The following is a 22,151-nucleotide window of genomic DNA, read 5'->3' as shown; positions in this document are numbered from 1 at the left end:
CCACCTGCTCGACTCGCCGGAACCACCTACCTGACATGCCCAAATCACCAGCCGGGTATGCCAGAACCACTTGGCGGACACTCCGGAATCATCTGCCGGACATGGCGGAACCAGCTCTCAGACACACCAGAACCACGTGCCGGAGACGCCGGAAGCACCTGCCGAGCATGCCGGAGCCACCTGCTCGACTCGCCAGAAACACCTGCCGGACACGCCAAAATCACCTGCCGGGTACGCCAGAACCACCTGGCGGACACTCCGAAACCACCAGTCGCGCATGCCGGAACCACCTCTCAGACGTGCCGGAAGCACGTGCCGGACACGCCGGAATCACCTACCGGACAGACCGGAACCACCTGCCGAGCACGCCGGAGCCACCTGTTCGACTCGCTGGAACCACCTGCCGGACAGGCCAATATCAACTGCTGGCTATGCCAGAACCACCTGGGGGACGGTCCGGAATCACCTGCCAGCCATGGCGGAACCACCTCTCAGACGTACCAGAACCACCTGTCGGAGAAGCTGGAAACACGTCCTGGACAGACTGGAACCACGTGACGGCCATGCCTGAACCACCTGCCGGACTCGCCAAAATCACCTGCGGGCTACGCCAGAACCACTTGGATGACTCTCCGAAATGACCTGCCGGGCATGTTGGAACCACCTCTCAGACGTGCCAGAAGCATGTGGCGGACAGTCCGGAATCACCTGTTGGGCATACGCAACCACCTCTGAGACGTACCAGAACCACGTGCCGTGCACGCCGGAACCACCTACCGGACAGACCGGAATCAACTTTTGGGCATGCCGGAACCACCAGTCAGATGTGCCAGAAACACGTGCCGGAGACGCCGGAAGCACCTGCCGAGCACGTCGCAACCACCTGCTCAACTCGCCTGAAGCACCTGCAGGACACGCCAAAATCGCCTGCCCGCTACACCAGCACCACTTCGGGGACAAGCCTGAATCATGTGAGGGGCATGCCGGCACAGCCTCTCAGACTGAACCTCGTGCCGGACACCACAGAACCACCTGCCGGACAGACCGGAACCACCTGCCGGACACGCCGGAACCACCGGCTCGACCCGCCGGAACGACCGCTGGACATGCAAAATCACCTGCCGGCTACGCCGGAAACACTTGGCGAACACTCCGGAATCACCTGCCGGGCATGCCGGAACCACCTCTCAGATATGCCAGAACCACGTGCCAATGACCCCGGAAGCACCTGCCGAGCACGCCGGAACCACCTGCTCGACTCGCCAGAACCACCTGCCGGACACGCAAAAATCACCTGCCGGCTACGCCACAACCAGTTGGGGAACACTTCGGAATCACCTGCCGGGCTTGCTGGAACCACCTGCCAGTCATGCCAAAATCACCTGCCAACTACGCCAGTACCACTTGGCGGACACTGTGGAAACACCTGTCGGGCCGGCCGGAACCACATCTCAGACGTGCCAGAACCATGTGCATGAGATGCTGGAACCACACCGCGAACAGACGGAAAACACCTGCCAGACCCGTCTGAACAACCTGCCGAGCACGGCGGAGCCACCTGCTCGACTCGCCGGAACCACCTACCTGACATGCCCAAATCACCAGCCGGGTATGCCAGAACCACTTGGCGGACACTCCGGAATCATCTGCCGGACATGCCGGAACCAGCTCTCAGACACACCAGAACCACGTGCCGGAGACGCCGGAAGCACCTGCCGAGCATGCCGGAGCCACCTGCTCGACTCGCCAGAAACACCTGCCGGACACGCCAAAATCACCTGCCGGGTACGCCAGAACCACCTGGCGGACACTCCGAAACCACCAGTCGCGCATGCCGGAACCACCTCTCAGACGTGCCGGAAGCACGTGCCGGACACGCCGGAATCACCTACCGGACAGACCGGAACCACCTGCCGAGCACGCCGGAGCCACCTGTTCGACTCTTGGAACCACCTGCCGGACAGGCCAATATCAACTGCTGGCTATGCCAGAAACACCTGGGGGACGGTCCGGAATCGCCTGCCAGCCATGGCGGAACCACCTCTCAGACGTACCAGAACCACCTGCCGGAGAAGCTGGAAACACGTCCTGGACAGTCTGGAACCACCTGCCGGCCAAGCCTGAACCACCTGCCAAGCACAACGGAACAACCTGCCAGACACGCCAAAATCACCTGCGTGTTATGCCAGAACCACTTGGAGGACTCTCTGGGATGACCTGCCGGGCATGCCGGAACCACCTCTCAGACGTGCCAGAACCATGTGGCGGACAGTCTGAATCACCTGTTGGGCATGCGCAACCACCTCTGAGACGTACCAGAACCACATGCCGTGCAGGCTGGAACCACCTACGGGACAGACCGGAATCACCTTTCGGGCATGCCGGAACCACCTGTCAGATGTGCCAGAAACACGTGCCGGAGACGCCGGAAGCACCTGCCAAGCACGTTGGAACCACCTGCTCAACTCGCCTGAACCACCTGCCGGACATGCCAAAATCACCTGCCGACTATGCCAGAACCACTTGGCGAACACTCCGGAATCACTTGCCGGGCATGCAGCAACCACATCTCAGACATGCCAGAACCCCGTGCCAATGACCCTGGAAGCACCAGCCGAGCACGCCGGAACCACCTGCTCGACTCGCCAGAACCACCTGCCGATCACGCAAAAATCACCTGCCGGCTACGCCACAACCAGTTGGGGAACACTTTGGAATCACCTGCCAGGCTTGCTGGAACCACCTGCCAGTCATGCCAAAATCACCTGCCAACTACGCCAGAACCGCTTGGCGGACACTGCGGAAACACCTGTCGGGCCGGCTGGAACCACATCTCAGATGTGCCAGAAACGTGTTCATGAGATGCTGGAAGCACACCCCGAACAGACGGATACCACCTGCCAGAACCGCCTGAACCACCTGCTGAGCACGCCGGAACCACCTGCTCGACTCACCGGTACCACCTCCCTGACACGCCAAAATCACCTGCTGGGTATGCCAGAACCACTTGGCGGACACTCCGGAATCATCTGCCGGACATGCCGGAACCAGCTCTCAGACACACCAGAACCAAGTGCCAGAGACGCCGGAAGCACCTGCCGAGCATGCCGGAGCCACCTGCTCGACTCGCCAGAAACACCTGCCGGACACGCCAAAATCACCTGCCGGGTACGCCAGAACCACCTGGCGGACACTCCGAAATCACCTGTCGCGCATGCCGGAACCACCTCTCAGACGTGCCGGAAGCACGTGCCAGACACGCCGGAAACACCTACCGGACAGACCGGAACCACCTGCCAAGAACGCCGGAGCCACCTGTTCGACTCGCTGGAACCACCTGCCGGACAGGCCAATATCAACTGCTGGCTATGCCAGAACCACCTGGGGGACAGTCCGGGATCACCTGCCAGCCATGGCGGAACCACCTCTCAGACGTACCAGAACCACCTGCTGGAGAAGCTGGAAACACGTCCTGCACAGACTGGAACCACGTGACGGCCATGCCTGAACCACCTGCCGAGCACGGCGGAACCACCTGCCGGACACGCCAAAATCACCTGCGGGCTACGCAAGAACCACTTGGACGACTCTCCGAAATGACCTGCCGGGCGTGTTGGAACCACCTCTCAGACGTGCCAGAAGCACGTGGCGGACAGTCCGGAATCACCTGTTGGGCATACGCAACCAACTGTGACACGTACCACAACCACGTGCCGTGCACGCCGGAACCACCTACCGGACAGACCGGAATCAACTTTTGGGCATGCCGGAACCACCAGTCAGATGTGCCAGAAACACGTGCCGGAGACGCCGGAAGCACCTGCCGAGCACGTCGCAACCACCTGCTCAACTCGCCTGAACCACCTGCCGGACACGCCAAAATCACCTGCCCGCTACACCAGCACCACTTCGGGGACAAGCCGGAATCACGTGAGGGGCATGCCGGCACAGCCTATCAGACTGAACCTCGTGCAGGGCACCACAGAACCACCTGCCGGACAGACCGGAACCACCTGCCAGACGCGCCGGAACCACCGGCTCGACCCGCCGGAACGACCGCTGGACATGCAAAATCACCTGCCGGCTACGCCGGAAACACTTGGCGAACACTCAGGAATCACCTGCCGGGCATGACGGAACCACCTCTCAGATATGCCAGAACCACGTGCCAATGACCCCGGAAGCACCTGCCGAGCACGCCGGAACCACCTGCTCGACTCGCCAGAACCACCTGCCGGACACGCAAAAATCACCTGCCGGCTACGCCACAACCAGTTGGGGAACACTTCGGAATCACCTGCCGGGCTTGCTGGAACCACCTGCCGGTCATGCCAAAATCACCTGCCAACTACGCCAGTACCACTTGGCGGACAGTGTGGAAACACCTGTCGGGCCGGCCGGAACCACATCTCAGACGTGCCAGAACCATGTGCATGAGATGCTGGAACCTCACCCCGAACAGACGGAAAACACGTGCCAGACCCGTCTGAACAACCTGCCGAGCACGTCGGAGCCACATACCTGACATGCCCAAATCACCAGCCGGGTATGCCAGAACCACTTGGCGGACACTCCGGAATCATCTGCCGGACATGCCGGAACCACCTCTCAGACGTGCCGGAAGCACTTGCCAGACACGCCGGAAACACCTACCTGACAGACCGGATCCACCTGCCAAGAACGCCGGAGCCACCTGTCCGACTCGCTGGAACCAACTGCCGGACAGGAAAATATCAACTGCTGGCTATGCCAGAACCACCTGCGGGACAGTCTGGGATCACCTGCCAGCCATGGCGGAACCACCTCTCAGACGTACCAGAACCACCTGCCGGAGAAGCAGGAAACACGTCCTGGACAGACTGGAACCACGTGACGGCCATGCCTGAACCACCTGCCGAGCACGGCGGAACCACCTGCCGGACACGCCAAAATCACCTGCGGGCTACGCCAGAACCACTTGGACGACTCTCCGAAATGACCTGCCGTGCATGTTGGAACCACCTCTCAGACGTGCCAGAAGCACGTGGCGGACAGTCCGGAATCACCTGTTGGGCATATGCAACCACCTCTGACACGTACCAGAACCACGTGCCGTGCACGCCGGAACCATCTAGCGGACAGACCGGAATCAACTTTTGGGCATGCCGGAACCACCAGTCAGATGTGCCAGAAACACGTGCCGGAGACGCCGGAAGCACCTGCCGAGCACGTCGCAACCACCTGCTCAACTCGCCTGAACCACCTGCCGGACACGCCAAAATCACCTGTCCGCTACACCAGCACCACTTCGGGGACAAGACGGAATCACTTGAGGGGCATGCCGGCACAGCCTCTCAGACTGAACCTCGTGCCGGACACCACAGAACCACCTGCCGGACAGACCGGAACCACCTGCCGGACACGCAGGAACCACCGGCTCGACCCGCCGGAACGACCGCTGGACATGCAAAATCACCTGCCGGCTACGCCGGAAACACTTGGCGAACACTCCAGAATCACCTGCCGGGCATGCCGGAACCACCTCTCAGATATGCCAGAACCACGTGCCAATGACCCCGGAAGCACCTGCCGAGCACGCCGGAACCACCTGCTCGACTCGCCAGAACCACCTGCCGGACATGCAAAAATCACCTGCCGGCTACGCCAGAACCAGTTGGGGAACACTTCGGAATCACCTGCCGGGCTTGCTGGAACCACCTGCCGGTCATGCCAAAATCACCTGCCAACTATGCCAGTACCACTTGGCGGACACTGTGGAAACACCTGTCGGGCCGGCCGGAAACACATCTCAGATGTGCCAGAACCATGTGCATGAGATGCTGGAACCACACCCCGAAAAGACGGAAAACACCTGCCAGACCCATCTGAACAAGCTGCCGAGCACGCCGGAGACACCTGATCGACTCGCCGGAACCACCTACCTGACATGCCCAAATCACCAGCCGGGTATGCCAGAACCAATTGGCGGACACTCCGGAATCGTCTGCCGGACATGCCGGAACCAGCTCTCAGACACGCCAGAACCACGTGCCGGAGACGCCGGAAGCACCTGCCGAGCATGCCGGAGCCACCTGCTCGACTCGCCAGAAACACCTGCCGGACACGCCAAAATCACCTGCCGGGTACGCCAGAACCACCTGGCGGACACTCCGAAACCACCTGTCGCGCATGCCGGAACCACCTCTCAGACGTGCCGGAAGCACGTGCCGGACACGCCGGAATCACCTACCGGACAGATCGGAACCACCTGCCAAGCACGCCGGAGCCACCTGTTCGACTCGCTGGAACCACCTGCCGGACAGGCCAATATCAACTGCTGGCTATGCCAGAACCACCTGGGGGACGGTCCGGAATCACCTGCCAGCCATGGCGGAACCACCTCTCAGACGTACCAGAACCACCTGCCGGAGAAGCTGGAAACACGTCCTGGACAGTCTGGAACCACCTGCCGGCCAAGCCTGAACCACCTGCCAAGCACAACGGAACAACCTGCCAGACACGCCAAAATCACCTGCGTGTTATGCCAGAACCACTTGGAGGACTCTCTGGGATGACCTGCCGGGCATGCCGGAACCACCTCTCAGACGTGCCAGAACCATGTGGCGGACAGTCCGGAATCACCTGTTGGGCATGCGCAACCACCTCTGAGACGTACCAGAACCACATGCCGTGCAGGCTTGAACCACCTACCGGACAGACCGGAATCACCTTTCGGGCATGCCGGAACCACCTGTCAGATGTGCCAGAAACACGTGCCGGAGACGCCGGAAGCACCTGCCGAGCACGTTGGAACCACCTGCTCAACTCGCCTGAACCACCTGCCGGACATGCCAAAATCACCTGCCGACTATGCCAGAACCACTTGGCGAACACTCCGGAATCACTTGCCGGGCATGCAGGAACCACCTCCCAGACATGCCAGAACCCCGTGCCAATGACCCCGGAAGCACCAGCCGAGCACGCCGGAACCACCTGCTCGACTCGCCAGAACCACCTGCCGATCACGCAAAAATCACCTGCCGGCTACGCCACAACCAGTTGGTGAACACTTTGGAATCACCTGCCAGGCTTGCTGGAACCACCTGCCAGTCATGCCAAAATCACCTGCCAACTACACCAGAACCGCTTGGCGGACACTGCGGAAACACCTGTCGGGCCGGCTGGAACCACATCTCAGACGTGCCAGAAACGTGTTCATGAGATGCTGGAACCACACCCCGAACAGACGGATACCACCTGCCAGAACCGCCTGAACCACCTGCTGAGCACGCCGGAACCACCTGCTCGACTCACCGGTACCACCTCCCTGACACGCCAAAATCACCTGCTGGGTATGTCAGAACCACTTGGCGGACACTCCGGAATCATCTGCCGGACATGCCGGAACCAGCTCTCAGACACACCAGAACCAAGTGCCGGAGACGCCGGAAGCACCTGCCGAGCATGCCGGAGCCACCTGTTCGACTCGCCAGAACCACCTGCCGATCACGCCAAAATCACCTGCCGGCTACGCCACAACCAGTTGGGGAACACTTTGGAATCACCTGCCGGGCTTGCTGGAACCACCTGCCGGTCATGCCAAAATCACCTGCCAACTACGCCAGTACCACTTGGCGGACACTGTGGAAACACCTGTCGGGCCGGCCGGAACCACATCTCAGACGTGCCAGAACCAGGTGCATGAGATGCTGGAACCACACCCCGAACAGACGGAAAACACCTGCCAGACCCGTCTGAACAACCTGCCGAGCACGCCCGAGCCACCTGCTCGACTCGCCGGAACCACATACCTGACATGCCCAAATCACCAGCTGGGTATGCCAGAACCACTTGGCGGACACTCCGGAATCATCTGCCGGACATGCCGGAACCAGCTCTCAGACACACCAGAACCACGTGCCGGAGACGCCAGAAGCAACTGCCGAGCATGCCGGAGCCACCTGCTCGACTCGCCAGAAACACCTGCCGGACACGCCAAAATCACCTGCTGGGTACGCCAGAACCACCTGGCGGACACTCCGAAATCACCTGTCGCGCGTGCCGGAACCACCTCTCAGACGTGCCGGAAGCACGTGCCATGCCTGAACCACCTGCCGAGCACGGCGGAACCACCTGCCGGACACGCCAAAATCACCTGCGGGCTACGCCAGAACCACTTGGACGACTCTCCGAAATGACCTGCCGGGCATGTTGGAACCACCTCTCAGACGTGCCAGAAGCACGTGGCGGAGAGTCCGGGATCACCTGTTGGGCATACGCAACCACCTCTGAGACGTACCAGAACCACGTGCCGTGCACGCCGGAACCACCTACCGGACAGACCGAAATCAACTTTTGGGCATGCCGAACCACCAGTCAGATGTGCCAGAAACACGTGCCGGAGACGCCGGAAGCACCTGCCGAGCACGTCGCAACCACCTGCTCAACTCGCCTGAACCACCTGCCGGACACGCCAAAATCGCCTGCCCGCTACACCAGCACCACTTCGGGGACAAGCCGGAATCACGTGAGGGGCATGCCGGCACAGCCTCTCAGACTGAACCTCGTGCCGGACACCACAGAACCACCTGCCGGACAGACCGGAACCACCTGCCGGACACGCCGGAACCACCGGCTCGACCCGCCGGAACGACCGCTGGACATGCAAAATCACCTGCCGGCTACGCCGGAAACACTTGGCGAACACTCCGGAATCACCTGCCGGGCATGCCGGAACCACCTCTCAGATATGCCAGAACCACGTTCCAATGACCCCGGAAGCACCTGCCGAGCACGCCGGAACCACCTGCTCGACTCGCCAGAACCACCTGCCGGACACGCAAAAATCACCTGCCGGCTACGCCACAACCAGTTGGGGAACACTTCGGAATCACCTGCCGGGCTTGCTGGAACCACCTGCCGGACACGCCAAAATCACCTGCCGGGTACGCCAGAACCACCTGGCGGACACTCCGAAATCACCTGTCGCGCATGCCGGAACCACCTCTCAGACGTGCCGGAAGCACGTGCCGGACACGCCGGAATCACCTACCGGACAGACCGGAACCGCCTGCCGAGCACGCCGGAGCCACCTGTTCGACTCGCTGGAACCACCTGCCGGACAGGCCAATATCAACTGCTGGCTATGACAGAACCACCTGGGGGACGGTCCGGAATCACCTGCCAGCCATGGCGGAACCGCCTCTCAGACGTACCAGAACCACCTGCCGGAGAAGCTGGAAACACGTCCTGGACAGACTGGAACCACGTGACGGCCATGCCTGAACCACCTGCCGAGCACGGCGGAACCACCTGCCGGACACGCCCAAATCACCTGTGGGCTACGCCAGAACCACTTGGACGACTCTCTGGGATGACCTGCCGGGCATTTCGGAACCACCTCTCAGACGTGCCAGAACCATGTGGCGGACAGTCCAGAATCACCTGTTGGGCATGCGCAACCACCTCTGAGACGTACCAGAACCACATGCCATGCAGGCTGGAACCACCTACCGGACAGACCGGAATCACCTTTCGGGCATGCCGGAACCACCTGTCAGATGTGCCAGAAACACGTGCCGGAGACGCCGGAAGCACCTGCCGAGCACGTTGGAACCACCTGCTCAACTCGCCTGAACCACCTGCCGGACATGCCAAAATCACCTGCCGACTATGCCAGAACCACTTGGCGAACACTCCGGAATCACTTGGCGGGCATGCAGGAACCACCTCTCAGACATGTCAGAACCCCGTGCCAATGACCCCGGAAGCACCAGCCGAGCACGCCGGAACCACCTGCTCGACTCGCCAGAACCACCTGCTGGACACGCCAAAATCACCTGCCCGCTACACCAGCACCACTTCGGGGACAAGCCGGAATCACGTGAGGGGCATGCCGGCACAGCCTCTCAGACTGAACCTCGTGCCGGACACCACAGAACCATCTGCCGGACAGACCGGAACCACCTGCCGGACCCGCCGGAACCACCGGCTCGACCCGCCGGAACGACCGCTGGACAGGCAAAATCACCTGCCGGCTACGCCGGAAACACTTGGCGAACACTCCGGAATCACCTGCCGGGCATGCCGGAACCACCTCTCAGATATGCCAGAACCACGTGCCAATGACCCCGGAAGCACCTGCCGAGCACGCCGGAACCACCTGCTCGACTCGCCAGAACCACCTGCCGGACACGCAAAAATCACCTGCCGGCTACGCCACAACCAGTTGGGGAACACTTCGGAATCACCTGCCGGGCTTGCTGGAACCACCTGCCGGTCATGCCAAAATCACCTGCCAACTACGCCAGTACCACTTGGCGGACACGGTGGAAACACCTGTCGGGCCGGCCGGAACCACATCTCAGACGTGCCAGAACCAGGTGCATGAGATGCTGGAACCACACCCCGAACAGACGGAAAACACCTGCCAGACCCGTCTGAACAACCTGCCGAGCACGCCCGAGCCACCTGCTCTACTCGCCGGAACCACCTACCTGACATGCCCAAATCACCAGCCGGGTATGCCAGAACCACTTGGCGGACACTCCGGAATCATCTGCCGGACATGCCGGAACCAGCTCTCAGACACACCAGAACCAAGTGCCGGAGACGCCGGAAGCACCTGCCGAGCATGCCGGAGCCACCTGCTCGACTCGCCAGAAACACCTGCCGGACACGCCAAAATCACCTGCCGGGCACGCCAGAACCACCTGGCGGACACTACGGAATCACCTGCCGCGCATGCCGGAACCACCTCTCAGACGTGCCGGAAGCACGTGCCAGACACGCCGGAAACACCTACCGGACAGACCGGAACCACCTGCCAAGAACGCCGGAGCCACCTGTTCGACTGGCTGGAACCACCTTCCGGACAGGCCAATATCAACTGCTGGCTATGCCAGAACCACCTGGGGGACAGTCCGGGATCACCTGCCAGCCATGGCGGAACCACCTCTCAGACGTACCAGAACCACCTGCCGGAGAAGCTGGAAACACGTCCTGGACAGACTGGAACCACGTGACGGCCATGCCTGAACCACCTGCCGAGCACGGCGGAACCACCTGCCGGACACGCCCAAATTACCTGCGGGCTACGCCAGAACCACTTGGACGACTCTCCGAAATGACCTGCCGGGCATGTTGGAACCACCTCTCAGACGTGCCAGAAGCACGTGGCGGACAGTCCGGAATCACCTGTTGGGCATACGCAACCACCTCTGAGACGTACCAGAACCACGTGCCGTGCACGCCGGAACCACCTACCGGACAGACCGGAATCAACTTTTGGGCATGCCGGAACCACCAGTCAGATGTGCCAGAAACACGTGCCGGAGACGCCGGAAGCACCTGCCGAGCACGTCGCAACCACCTGCTCAACTCACCTGAACCACCTGCCGGACACGCCAAAATCACCTGCCCGCTACACCAGCACCACTTCGGGGACAAGCCAGAATCACGTGAGGGGCATGCCGGCACAGCCTCTCAGACTGAACCTCGTGCCGGACACCACAGAACCACCTGCCGGACAGACCGGAACCACCTGCCGGACACGCCGGAACCACCGGCTCGATCCGCCGGAACGACCGCTGGACATGCAAAATCACCTGCCGGCTACGCCGGAAACACTTGGCGAACACTCCGGAATCACCTGCCGGGCATGCCGGAACCACCTCTCAGATATGCCAGAACCACGTGCCAATGACCCCGGAAGCACCTGCCGAGCACGCCGGAACCACCTGCTCAACTCGCCAGAACCACCTGCCGGACACGCAGAAATCACCTGCCGGCTACGCCACAACCAGTTGGGGAACACTTCGGAATCACCTGCCGGGCTTGCTGGAACCACCTGCCGGTCATGCCAAAATAACCTGCCAACTATGCCAGTACCACTTGGCGGACACTGTGGAAACACCTGTCGGGCCGGCCGGAAACACATCTCAGACGTGCCAGAACCATGTGCATGAGATGCTGGAACCACACCCCGAAAAGACGGAAAACACCTGCCAGACCCATCTGAACAAGCTGCCGAGCACGCCGTAGACACCTGATCGACTCGCCGCAACCACCTACCTGACATGCCGAAATCACCAGCCGGGTATGCCAGAACCACTTGGCGGACACTCCGGAATCATCTGCCGGACATGCCGGAAGCAGCTCTCAGACACACCAGAACCACGTGCCGGAGACGCCGGAAGCACGTGACGGCCATGCCTGAACCACCTGCTCGACTCGCCAGAAACACCTGCCGGACACGCCAAAATCACCTGCTGGGTACGCCAGAACCACCTGGCGGACACTCCGAAACCACCTGTCGCGCATGCCGGAACCACCTCTCAGACGTGCCGGAAGCACGTGCCGGACACGCCGGAATAACCTACCGGACAGACCGGAACCACCTGCCGAGCACGCCGGAGCCACCTGTTCGACTCGCTGGAACCACCTGCCGGACAGGCCAATATCAACTGCTGGCTATGCCAGAGCCACCTGGGGGACGGTCCGGAATCACCTGCCAGCCATGGCGGAACCACCTCTCAGACGTACCAGAACCACCTGTCGGAGAAGCTGGAAACACGTCCTGGACAGACTGGAACCACCTGCCGGCCAAGCCTGAACCACCTGCCAAGCACAACGGAACAACCTGCCAGACACGCCAAAATCACCTGCGTGTTATGCCAGAACCACTTGGAGGACTCTCTGGGATGACCTGTCGGGCATGCCGGAACCACCTCTCAGACGTGCCAGAACCCTGTGGCGGACAGTCCGGAATCACCTGTTGGGCATGCGCAACCACCTCTGAGACGTACCAGAACCACATGCCGTGCAGGCTGCAACCACCTACGGGACAGACCGGAATCACCTTTCGGGCATGCCGGAACCACCTGTCAGATGTGCCAGAAACACGTGCCGGAGACGCCGGAAGCACCTGCCAAGCACGTTGGAACCACGTGCTCAACTCGCCTGAACCACCTGCCGGACATGCCAAAATCACCTGCCGACTATGCCAGAACCACTTGGCGAACACTCCGGAATCACTTGCCGGGCATGCAGGAACCACCTCTCAGACATGCCAGAACCCCGTGCCAATGACCCCGGAAGCACCAGCCGAGCACGCCGGAAGCACCTGCTCGACTCGCCAGAACCACCTGCCGATCACGCCAAAATCACCTGCCGGCTACGCCACAACCAGTTGGGGAACACTTTGGAATCACCTGCCAGGCTTGCTGGAACCACCTGCCAGTCATGCCAAAATCACCTGCCAACTACGCCAGAATCGCTTGGCGGACATTGCGGAAACACCTGTCGGGCCGGCTGGAACCACATCTCAGATGTGCCAGAAACGTGTTCATGAGATGCTGGAAGCACACCCCGAACAGACGGATACCACCTGCCAGAACCGCCTGAACCACCTGCTGAGCACGCCGGAACCACCTGCTCGACTCACCGGTACCACCTCCCTGACACGCCAAAATCACCTGCTGGGTATGCGAGAACCACTTGGCGGACACTCCGGAATCATCTGCCGGACATGCCGGAACCAGCTCCCAGACACACCAGAACCAAGTGCCGGAGACGCCGGAAGCACCTGCCGAGCATGCCGGAGCCACCTGCTCGACTCGCCAGAAACACCTGCCGGACACGCCAAAATCACCTGCCGGTTATGCCAGAACCACCTGGCGGACACTACGGAATCACCTGCCGCGCATGCCGGAACCACCTCTCAGACGTGCCGGAAGCACGTGCCAGACACGCCGGAAACACCTACCGGACAGACCGGAAACACCTGCCAAGAACACCGGAGCCACCTGTTCGACTCGCTGGAACCACCTGCCGGACAGGCCAATATCAACTGCTGGCTATGCCAGAACCACCTGGGGGACAGTCCGGGATCACCTGCCAGCCATGGCGGAACCACCTCTCAGACGTACCAGAACCACCTGCCGGAGAAGCTGGAAACACGTCCTGGACAGACTGGAACCACGTGACGGCCATGCCTGAACCACCTGCCGAGCACGGCGGAACCACCTGCCGGACACGCCAAAATCACCTGCGGGCTACGCCAGAACCACTTGGACGACTCTCCGAAATGACCTGCCGGGCATGTTGGAACCACCTCTCAGACGTGCCAGAAGCACGTGGCGGACAGTCCGGAATCACCAGTTGATCATACGCAACCACCTCTGACACGTACCAGAACCACGTGCCGTGCACGCCGGAACCACCTACCGGACAGACCGGAATCAACTTTTGGGCATGCCGGAACCACCAGTCAGATGTGCCAGAAACACGTGCCGGAGACGCCGGAAGCACCTGCCGAGCACGTCGCAACCACCTGCTCAACTCGCCTGAACCACCTGCCGGACACGCCAAAATCACCTGCCCGCTACACCAGCACCACTTCGGGGACAAGCCGGAATCACGTGAGGGGCATGCCGGCACAGCCTCTCAGACTGAACCTCGTGCCGGACACCACAGAACCACCTGCCGGACAGACCGGAACCACCTGCCGGACACGCCGGAACCACCGGCTCGACCCGCCAGAACGACCGCTGGACATGCAAAATCACCTGCCGGCTATGCCAGAAACACTTGGCGAACACTCCGGAATCACCTGCCGGGCATGCCGGAACCACCTCTCAGATATGCCAGAGCCACGTGCCAATGACCCCGGAAGCACCTGCCGAGCACGACGGAACCACCTGCTCGACTCGCCAGAACCACCTGCCGGACACGCAAAAATCACCTGCCGGCTACGCCACAACCAGTTGGGGAACACTTCAGAATCACCTGCCGGGCTTGCTGGAACCACCTGCCGGTCATGCCAAAATCACCTGCCAACTACGCCAGTACCACTTGGTGGACACTGTGGAAACACCTGTCGGGCCGGCCGGAACCACATCTCAGACGTGCCAGAACCATGTGCATGAGATGCTGGAACCACACCCCGAACAGACGGAAAACACCTGCCAGACCCGTCTGAACAACCTGCCGAGCACGCCGGAGCCACCTGCTCGACTCGCCGGAACCACCTACCTGACATGCCCAAATCACCAGCCGGGTATGCCAGAACCACTTGGCGGACACTCCGGAATCATCTGCCGGACATGCCGGAAGCAGCTCTCAGACACACCAGAACCACGTGCCGGAGACGCCGGAAGCACCTGCCGAGCATGCCGGAGCCACCTGCTCGACTCGCCAGAAACACCTGCCGGACACGCCAAAATCACCTGCCGGGTACGCCAGAACCACCTGGCGGACACTCCGAAACCACCTGTCGCGCATGCCGGAACCACCTCTCAGACGTGCCGGAAGCACGTGCCGGACACGCCGGAATCACCTACCGGACAGACCGGAACCACCTGCCGAGCACGCCGGAGCCACCTGTTCGACTCGCTGGAACCACCTGCCGGACAGGCCAATATCAACTGCTGGCTATGCCAGAACCACCTGGGGGACGGTCCGGAATCACCTGCCAGCCATGGCGGAACCACCTCTCAGACGGACCAGAACCACCTGTCGGAGAAGCTGGAAACACGTCCTGGACAGACTGGAACCACGTGACGGCCATGCCTGAACCACCTGCCGGACTCGCCAAAATCACCTGCGGGCTACGCCAGAACCACTTGGATGACTCTCCGAAATGACCTGCCGGGCATTTTGGAACCACCTCTCAGACGTGCCAGAAGCACGTGGCGGACAGTCCGGAATCACCTGTTGGGCATACGCAACCACCTCTGAGACGTACCAGGACTACGTGCCGTGCACGCCGGAACCACCTACCGGACAGACCGGAATCAACTTTTGGGCATGCCGGAACCACCAGTCAGATGTGCCAGAAACACGTGCCGGAGACGCCGGAAGCACCTGCCGAGCATGTCGGAGCCACCTGCTCAACTCGCCTGAACCACCTGCCGGACAGGCCAAAATCGCCTGCCCGCTACACCAGCACCACTTCGGGGACAAGCCGGAATCACGTGAGGGTCATGCCGGCACAGCCTCTCAGACTGAACCTCGTGCCGGACGCCACAGAACCACCTGCCGGACACACCGGAACCACCTGCCGGACACGCCGGAACCACCGGCTCGACCCGCCGGAACGACCGCTGGACATGCAAAATCACCTGCCGGCTACGCCGGAAACACTTGGCGAACACTCCGGAATCACCTGCCGGGCACGCCGGAACCACCTCTCAGATATGCCAGAACCACGTGCCAATGACCCCGGAAGCACCTGCAGACCACGCCGGAACCACCTGCTCGACTCGCCAGAACCACCTGCCGGACACGCAAAAATCAGCTGCCGGCTACGCCACAACCAGTTGGGGAACACTTCGGAATCACCTGCCGGGCTTGCTGGAACCACCTGCTGGTCATGCCAAAATCACCTGCCAACTACGCCAGTACCACTTGGCGGACACTGTGGAAACACCCGTCGGGCCGGCCGGAACCACATCGCAGACGTGCCAGAACCATGTGCATGAGATGGTGGAACCACACCCCTAACAGAGGGAAAACACCTGCCAGACCCGTCTGAACAACCTGCCGAGCACGCCGGAGCCACCTGCTCGACCCGCCGGAAACACCTATGTGACATGCCCAAATCACCAGCCGGGTATGCCAGAACCACTTGGCGGACACTCCAGAATCATCTGCCGGACATGCCGGAACCAGCTCTCAGACACACCAGAACCACGTGCCGGAGACGCCGGAAGCACCTGCCGAGCATCCCAGAGCCACCTGCTCGACTCGCCAGAAACACCTGCCGGACACGCCAAAATCACCTGCCGGGTACGCCAGAACCACCTGGCGGACACTCCGAAATCACCAGTCGCGCATTCCGGAACCACCTCTCAGACGTGCCACAAGCAGGTGCCGGACACGCCGGAATCACCTACCGGACAGACCGGAACCACCTGCCGAGCACGCCGGAGCCACCTGTTCGACTCTCTGGAACCACCTGCCGGACAGGCCAATATCAACTGCTGGCTATGACAGAACCACCTGGGGGACGGTCCGGAATCACCTGCCAGCCATGGCGGAACCACCTCTCAGACGTACCAGAACCACCTGCCGGAGAAGCTGGAAACACGTCCTGGACAGTCTGGAACCACCTGCCGGCCAAGCCTGAACCACCTGCCAAGCACAACGGAACAACCTGCCAGACACGCCAAAATCACCTGCGTGTTATGCCAGAACCACTTGGAGGACTCTCTGGGATGACCTGCCGGGCATGCTGGAACCACCTCTCAGACGTGCCAGAACCATGTGGCGGACAGTCCGGAATCACATGTTGGGCATGCGCAACCACCTCTGAGACGTACCAGAACCACATGCCGTGCAGGCTGGAACCACCTACCGGACAGACCGGAAACACCTTTCGGGCATGCCGGAACCACCTGTCAGATATTCCAGAACCATGTGCCAATGACCCCGGAAGCACCTGCCGAGCACGCCGGAACCACCTGCTCGACTCGCCGGAAACACCTACCTGACATGCCCAAATCACCAGCCGGGTATGCCAGAACCACTTGGCGGACATTCCGGAATCATCTGCCGGACATGCCGGAACCAGCTCTCAGACACTCCAGAACCACGTGCCGGAGACGCCGGAAGCACCTGCCGAGCATGCCGGAGCCACCTGCTCGACTCGCCAGAAACACCTGCCGGACACGCCAAAATCACCTGCCGGCTACGCCACAACCAGTTGGTGAACACTTTGGAATCACCTGCCAGGCTTGCTGGAACCACCTGCCAGTCATGCCAAAATCACCTGCCAACTACGCCAGAACCGCTTGGCGGACACTGCGGAGACACCTGTCGGGCCGGCCGGAACCACATCTCAGACGAGCCAGAAACGTGTTCATGACATGCTGGAACCACACCCCGAACAGACGGATACCACCTGCAAGAACCGCCTGAACCAGCTGCTGAGCACGCCGGAACCACCTGCTCGACTCACCGGTACCACCTCCCTGACATGCCAAAATCACCTGCTGGGTATGCCAGAACCACTTGGCGGACACTCCGGAATCATCTGCCGTACATGCCAGAACCAGCTCTCAGACACACCAGAACCAAGTGCCGGAGACGCCGGAAGCACCTGCCGAGCATGCCGGAGCCACCTGCTCGACTCGCCAGAAACACCTGCCGGACACGCCAAAATCGCCTGCCGGGTATGCCAGAACCAGCTGGCGGACACTACGGAATCACCTGCCGCGCATGCCGGAACCACCTCTCAGACGTGCCGGAAGCACGTGCCAGACACGCCCGGAAACACCTACCGGACAGACCGGAACCACCTGCCAAGAAAGCCGGAGCCACCTTTTCGACTCGCTGGAACCACCTGCCGGACAGGCCAATATCAACTGCTGGCTATGCCAGAACCACCTGGGGGACAGTCCGGGATCACCTGCCAGCCATGGCGGAACCACCTCTCAGACGTACCAGAACCACCTGCCGGAGAAGCTGGAAACACGTCCTGGACAGACTGGAACCACGTGACGGCCATGCCTGAACCACCTGCCGAGCACGGCGGAACCACCTGCCGGACACGCCAAAATCACCTGCGGGATACGCCAGAACCACTTGGACGACTCTCCGAAATGACCTGCCGGGCATGTTGGAACCACCTCTCAGACGTGCCAGAAGCACGTGGCGGACAGTCCGGAATCACCTGTTGGGCATACGCAACCACCTCTGACACGTACCAGAACCAAGTGCCGTGCACGCCGGAACCACCTACCGGACAGACCGGAATCAACTTTTGGGCATGCCGGAACCACCAGTCAGATGTGCCAGAAACACGTGCCGGAGACGCCGGAAGCACCTGCCGAGCACGTCGCAACCACCTGCTCAACTCGCCTGAACCACCTGCCGGACACGCCCAAATCACCTGCCCGCTACACCAGCACCACTTCGGGGACAAGCCGGAATCACGTGAGGGGCATGCCGGCACAGCCTCTCAGACTGAACCTCGTGCCGGACACCACAGAACCACCTGCCGGACAGAACGGAACCACCTGCCGGACACGCCGGAACCACCGGCTCGACCCGCCGGAACGACCGCTGGACATGCAAAATCACCTGCCGGCTACGCCGGAAACACTTGGCGAACACTCCGGAATCACCCGGCAGGCATGCCGGAACCACCTCTCAGATATGCCAGAACCATGTGCCAATGACCCCGGAAGCACCTGCCGAGCACGCCGGAACCACCTGCTCGACTCGCCAGAACCACCTGCCGGACACGCAAAAATCACCTGCCGGATACGCCAGAACCAGTTGGGGAACACTTCGGAATCACCTGCCGGGCTTGCTGGAACCACCTGCCGGTCATGCCAAAATCACCTGCCAACTATGCCAGTACCACTTGGCGGACACTGTGGAAACACCTGTCGGGCCGGCCGGAACCACATCTCAGACGTGCCAGAACCATGTGCATGAGATGCTGGAACCACACCCCGAACAGACGGAAAACACCTGCCAGACCCGTCTGAACAACCTGCCGAGCACGCCGGAGCCACCTGCTCGACTCGCCGGAACCACCTACCTGACATGCCCAAATCACCAGCCGGGTATGCCAGAACCACTTGGCGGACACTCCGGAATCATCTGCCGGACATGCCGGAACCAGCTCTCAGACACACCAGAACCACGTGCCGGAGACGCCGGAAGCACCTGCCGAGCATGCCGGAGCCACCTGCTCGACTCGCCAGAAACACCTGCCGGACACGCCAATATCACCTGCCGGGTACGCAAGAACCACCTGGCGGACACTCCGAAATCACCTGTCGCGCATGCCGGAACCACCTCTCAGACGTGCCGGAAGCACGTGCCGGACACGCCGGAATCACCTACCGGACAGACCGGAACCACCTGCCGAGCACGCCGGAGCCACCTGTTCGACTCTTGGAACCACCTGCCGGACAGGCCAATATCAACTGCTGGCTATGCCAGAACCACCTGGGGGACGGTCCGGAATCACCTGCCAGCCATGGCGGAACCACCTCTCAGACGTACCAGAACCACCTGCCGGAGAAGCTGGAAACACGTCCTGGACAGTCTGGAACCACCTGCCGGCCAAGCCTGAACCACCTGCCAAGCACAACGGAACAACCTGCCAGACACGCCAAAATCACCTGCGTGTTATGCCAGAACAACTTGGAGGACTCTCTGGGATGACCTGCCGGGCATGCTGGAACCACCTCTCAGACGTGCCAGAACCATGTGGCGGACAGTCCGGAATCACCTGTTGGGCATGCGCAACCACCTCTGAGACGTACCAGAACCACATGCCGTGCAGGCTGGAACCACCTACCGGACAGACCGGAATCACCTTTCGGGCATGCCGGAACCACCTGTCAGATGTGCCAGAAACACGTGACGGAGACGCCGGAAGCACCTGCCGAGCACGTTGGAACCACCTGCTCAACTCGCCTGAACCACCTGCCGGACACGCCAAAATCACCTGCCCGCTACACCAGCACCACTTCGGGGACAAGCCGGAATCACGTGAGGGGCATGCCGGCACAGCCTCTCAGACTGAACCTCGTGCCGGACACCACAGAACCACCTGCCGGACAGACCGGAACCACATGCCGGACACGCCGGAACCACCGGCTCGACACGCCGGAACGACCGCTGGACATGCAAAATCACCTGCCGGCTACGCCGGAAACACTTGGCGAACACTCCGGAATCACCTGCCGGGCATGCCGGAACCACCTCTCAGATATGCCAGAACCACGTGCCAATGACCCCGGAAGCACCTGCCGAGCACGCCGGAACCACCTGCTCGACTCACCAGAACCACCTGCCGGACATGCAAAAATCACCTGCCGGCTACGCCACAACCAGTTGGGGAACACTTCGGAATCACCTGCCGGGCTTGCTGGAACCACCTGCCGGTCATGCCTAAATCACCTGCCAACTACGCCAGTACCACTTGGCGGACACTGTGGAAACACCTGTCGGGCCGGCCGGAACCACATCTCAGATGTGCCAGAACCATGTGCATGAGATGCTGGAACCACACCCCGAACAGATGGAAAACACCTGCCAGACCCGTCTGAACAACCTGCCGAGCACGCCCGAGCCACCTGCTCGACTCGCCGGAACCACCTACCTGACATGCCCAAATCACCAGCCGGGTATGCCAGAACCACTTGGCGCACACTCCGGAATCATCTGCCGGACATGCCGGAACCAGCTCTCAGACACACCAGAACCACGTGCCGGAGACGCCAGAAGCACCTGCCGAGCATGCCGGAGCCACCTGCTCGACTCGCCAGAAACACCTGCCGGACACGCCAAAATCACCTGCTGGGTAAGCCAGAACCACCTGGCGGACACTCCGAAATCACCTGTCGCGCATGCCGGAACCACCTCTCAGACGTGCCGGAAGCACGTGCCGGACACGCCGGAAGCACCTGCCAAGCACGTTGGAACCACCTGCTCAACTCGCCTGAACCACCTGCCGGACATGCCAAAATCACCTGCCGACTATGCCAGAACCACTTGGCGAACACTCCGGAATCACTTGCCGGGCATGCAGAAACCACCTCTCAGACATGCCAGTACCCCGTGCCAATGACCCCGGAAGCACCAGCCGAGCACGCCAGAACCACCTGGTCGACTCGCCAGAACCACCTGCCGATCACGCAAAAATCACCTGCCGGCTACGCCACAACCAGTTGGTGAACACTTTGGAATCACCTGCCAGGCTTGCTGGAACCACCTGCCAGTCATGCCAAAATCACCTGCCAACTACGCCAGAACCGCTTGGCGGACACTGCGGAAACACCTGTCGGGCCGGCTGGAACCACATCTCAGACGTGCCAGAAACGTGTTCATGAGATGCTGGAACCACACCCCGAACAGACGGATACCACCTGCCAGAACCGCCTGAACCACCTGCTGAGCACGCTGGAACCACCTGCTCGAATCACCGGTACCACCTCCCTGACACGCCAAAATCATCTGCTGGGTATGCCAGAACCACTTGGCGGACACTCCGGAATCATCTGCCGGACATGCCGGAACCAGCTCTCAGACACACCAGAACCAAGTGCCGGAGACGCCGGAAGCACCTGCCGAGCATGCCGGAGCCACCTGCTCGACTCGCCAGAAACACCTGCCGGACACGCCAAAATCACATGCCGGGTATGCCAGAA

This window comes from Equus caballus, unplaced genomic scaffold (assembly GCF_041296265.1).
Source record: "Equus caballus isolate H_3958 breed thoroughbred unplaced genomic scaffold, TB-T2T haplotype2-0000437, whole genome shotgun sequence".
NCBI lineage: Eukaryota > Metazoa > Chordata > Mammalia > Perissodactyla > Equidae > Equus > Equus caballus.
The sequence above is the reverse complement of the archived record's forward strand: the minus strand, read 5'-3'. Positions refer to the sequence as shown.